The following is a 5,090-nucleotide window of genomic DNA, read 5'->3' as shown; positions in this document are numbered from 1 at the left end:
TTAGTCCTAAATTTTTTCGCCTTCTTCTTTGTTCTTCCCGTCTCTTTCGGTCACGATACAATGCTATAAAAGATACTCGAAGCCACGATTATAGATATTTAATCAAATTTTTACAATTTATTTAATATAATATGTATTAAAAAAATTTCTAAAAATGAACAATATCGAGACAAGTCCAAATGAAATCACAAATCAGGACAAATATTTGGAATTAATGGAATTTGTTTTTTCCAATAAGATGGATGTGTAGATATTTCAGGTAAGATATTAAAAATAAAGTAATACGAATATTTATGCTAAATAAAATGATCAGGAAGTCGAACAGAAATCCCCCATCTTTTAAGCTCTTTTATTATTATTATTCTTTATTAGTTTTATAAATTTCTCTCATTTTTATGCATCAAATTAATGTATTAGTTTCAAATATTAATGTATCTTACACATAAGATATCATGTATAAAATATAATGTATCTTACTCGATTAATGTATCTCGCGCATCAAATTAATGTATCCGCACTTATATTATTGTATCAATTTGAGGGGTTTCTGTAATTATAAACTTATAAGGGACAAAAGATAATTTTACCTTAAAAGTATGTAATTTTTGTTATTTGTCCAAATTATCAGTATCTACTAATAACATTTAGTAGATATAGTTTTAACTATAATATTATCGTGCGGGATATTATCTAACGAATAAGTCATGAAAAATGATCCGATAAGTATATAATTTTAAGTAGTTGCTAATCTAATTTTCGATAAGTATATAATTTTACGTAGTTGCTAATCTAATTTTCAATTAACCCTAAAAGAAGATTGAAAATATCGAATTAATTTCTTTTATTTTACGGTAGCCATGAAAGTAGTTCTTTCGAAACGGTAATATGCTTGAGACAAAATTCACTTTATAATTAAGTTTATTTTTAAAAAAAGGAGATTAATGAGCTAGCTTAGCTTGGACCAGTTCAGTTAAGCTGCCATATTTTTTTTTATATTTTTTCTTATGATATATGTGGGGTTTACGTTACATCTTGCCCAATTATTGATGAACAGACATATTTCTTTATATAAACTATATACTATAGTATAAATAGGAGTAACAAACATGACATTTTATGGTCCAACGGCCATCTAGAAAAAGAGCAAGTGGCCCTTTACATTACAGCTAACTATGACTTAGAATGTGTGTTGCAGCGTATCTTATACATAGAGTATTATAAATTCACGTGAACATAATAATTTTCTATTCGAAATACATGTATGTGTGCATGATCATAAGAAATTTACCAAATTATATATTTAATTATTATAAATTTATTAATCATTATAAAACGTAAAATTATTTATAAGTTATAAATTTTAAATTTTGAATCTAAAATCGATATTCTATCTGACGCCTAATGATCCTACAATTATGTTATGATTTGGTGTAACAAAGAAAAGAAAGGAAAGAGCGAGGCTGTTTTCATGTATAATTAACTGGCGGTTGGTTTTAGAATAAGCCTTTTATGTTTAGTAACTCTTTTTCATACGTAGAATTAGTAGATGTCCTTAATCCTATTTTATGTATTAATAACACTATCATCGCGTATTTGGTGAAGTTTCACAAGTGGTGTATTGATTTAGGGTAGAGTATTGTAGGCAAATCTTTCACTATCTTGTGAATGTAGAGGAATTGTTTTCGAAAGACTGACGACTTTTATGCTGCAGAATCAAGTACAAAAAGGAAGAAAACAATAAAGAAAACGTAACAACTATTAAAAAAGCATTGTAATAAATATAATGTGATAATCGAAACATAATAAATGTTATATTTTATATTAATGGGAATTAGTATTTTACTAGATGGTGTATTGGTTGGTGGAAAGATTTTCAGAGGATTAAGTAGTGCTTCAACATTTGATTGGGTTGACTAAGTAGTCTCCAAGCAAACTTTTGTATCCGTTGAGGATTACATAATTTGTCAATCCAACTGCACAATGATTAGTACTTAATTAAAATAGTGAAAGTTATTTTGTAAAGTAAAAAAAAAGTATTCACTTTTTTTTCTTTTTTACATTTCCACTCACTCAAGAAATATATTGAATTATACCAATTTCAATTGAAATATTGTTTGATCATGAGATTTGGTCGTGTTTTTTTTAATAGTTCTCTTTAAAAAAAATCAAGTTCCAAAATCATCTAAGTTTTTGGGTGAAATTTCATCTCTACTCACAAAAATATTACTTTTCCCAAGTAAAATGCATACATATATAAACACAACTTTTTAAGTTTCAGTTTATTTTTTTTAATTTAAACACAACTTTAAAAAACTCATTTTCAAGTTTCAACTAAATCAGTGACTGATGACAAAGTATTTTTAAAAGTATCCTCTATGTACATAAATAAATTATTGTATTATATAAAATATCAAATGAGTGAATGGTTTATGACATAACTTGTACTCTGAGTCAAAGTATAATAATCTATAAGTAATAATCTATAATACTAGTAGCATAGAACGAGTTTTTTTTAATTACATAAAATCAAAGTATATAATATATATGATTGATAGCTTTAGGTATCATCCTCTTATAAGAACAAAACACATTGAAAAACTATTGGCAAATGGCAAGGGGAAATAATAGAAATTTTAACTAGGGGTGGGCATAAACACCGAAAAACCGAAACACCAAACCGAATTGAAATTTTTCAGAATTTCGGTTTCGGTATTTCGGTGTTTGATTCGGTGTTCGGTTTACTTTTTTGTATTTTTCGGTATTTCGGTTTGATTTTTGGTACGTATTATTTTGGTTTTCGATTTAAACCGAAATATTATACTATAATTTATATTATATTAATTAATAATTATTAATATTAAATAATTTTTTTAAAAAAGAAACCCTATAGCCCTATTCCTCTCTCTTTCATCTTTCTACTGATTTTCTTTTTCTCTTGGTCTTTCCTCTTCCTCTTCTTCCTCTTCCTCTTCTCCTCTTCCGAGTTCCGCCAGCCAGAAGCAGCAGCCAGAAGCAGCAGCAGTAGCCGATGTCCGCCAGAAGCAGCAGCAGCAGCCGCATCGTCAAGCAGCCGCAGCAGTCAGAAGCAGCAGCCGCAGTCGCTGTCCGCCAGAAGCAGCAGCAGCAGTCGCACCGTCAAGCAGCCAGCAGCGGCCGCGCCGTCAAGTTGCCAGCAGACCCATTAAAAAATCGAAATAAAAAATCGAACCGAATTAATAAAAACTGAACCGGATTAACAAAAACCGAACCGAACCGAAATATTTCGGTTCGGTATTCGGTACACAATTTACAAAAACCGAAAAAAAGAACTAAAACCGAACCGAAATATTTCGGTTCGGTATTCGGTACACAATTTACAAAAACCGAAAAAAAGAACTAAAACCGAACCGAAATACCGAATGCCCACCCCTAATTTTAACAAAATGAGAAAAATAACATTTGTTCAATAATATTATGATCTGCGTTTGACAATATATAAAATATACTTGGTAGTATGCACTGATGAGTTGTTCCTTCTTTAATTACAGATTTAACTTTTAGTTTTGGATATGAAAAAAATATCGATAAAAAACGTTATTTTCAAATGATTCTTACTTAGTGTGAGTTTGAATAAATCAATTTTAATGTCGAAATTAAAAAAAATCTTTGAAACATCTAAGCGCGTGATGCATACCTTGATCATGGATGCAATATTGTGACTTGTTAGCACTTTGTGAGAAGTTAATTGAGCTAGAGTAGTACACGTGACACATTTCATATTTTTAAAATTTTAACAGTTTAAGCTAGGGTATGATCATAGAATTTTAAATATTTTTGGTAAATATTATTTGGGTGAAATTTTACCTTGTGTTTGACTATTTGGGAAATATATTTCACTTGTTTAGAAAGATATGATTTATACCCATAAATTTTAAAAACTATCAAAACTAATCATAAGTTTATATTACAAATCAATTTGATCTTCGTTACAACAAATAACAAGTAGTGTCCATGACACTAGAGCAATGTAGTATTTGAAGTGAGTAAAACAAGCATCATTCGATACATCGTGAAGTAAACAAAGCACATGACTTTGCTCTGAACCGATTGTTCATCATTTTCATCAATAACCATATCATCACCTTCATATTCACAGAATATTTCATCGCTATTTTGGTGTTCACGTAAAAAAAATTGTAATACAACACAAACAATTACTATAGAGGGTGTTTTTGTAAAAGATAAAAGTTTGGTGTAAAATTTTAATTTTTTTTTTAAAAAACAAAATAATGAGGTTTGACACAAATACTAGAAAAATAATATTTGAAAATTTAGGATATTTGCCAAAAATATTTGTTAAATAATGGGAAATTATATGAAAAAACATCATTTGCCAATTTTTCCCCCAATATTACTTGAGAAATTTATGGCCAAATGGTACCTAAGTTTGACTGGAAATTTGCGCATGAAATCTTTAATTTTTTTGAAATAAATTTTCTATATTTATAAACTACGTAAAAAATATTATAAGTTATAATAATTAACATTTGAAAATATTTAACAATATATATACACAAAATTTATGATAAAAAATAAATTTGTACGAAATGTTTCACAAACTTCATTAATTAGTTACTTTTGGTGGTAAAGTTAGGTATGCGAATTCAAGTAAAGCTTTAATATGTTAGATCTATTGCAACTTGTATGGAGCACTTACAATTACTATTTATCCGAATATTTATAAAAAGTTATACTCTTGAGCAAATGATGCCATGTTTAGTGGCTTTTTATGATAGTTGTTTAATAAAAGGAAAATACTTAAAATTCTCCCTGAACTTGCTAGTAAAATTTACTTTGAGGGTGTGTTTGGTATGGAGGAAAATGTTTTCCATGGAAAATGTTTTCCTGGAAAACAAGTAGATTTGGACTTATTTTCTCATGTTTGGTTGGTAACTAGAAAAATATTTTCCGGAAATAATTTTTTGTGTTTAATTTATGAATTAAAAATGTTTTTGAGAGACATCTTTTATTTTTACTAGAATAAAAATTAATTTATGAAATTAAAATATTTTTTAAAAATAAAATTATTTTTTTTTGGGTGGTGGGGGTGG

This window comes from Solanum pennellii, chromosome 2 (assembly GCF_001406875.1).
Source record: "Solanum pennellii chromosome 2, SPENNV200".
Classification (NCBI taxonomy): domain Eukaryota; kingdom Viridiplantae; phylum Streptophyta; class Magnoliopsida; order Solanales; family Solanaceae; genus Solanum; species Solanum pennellii.
Note: the sequence above shows the minus strand (reverse complement) of the source record.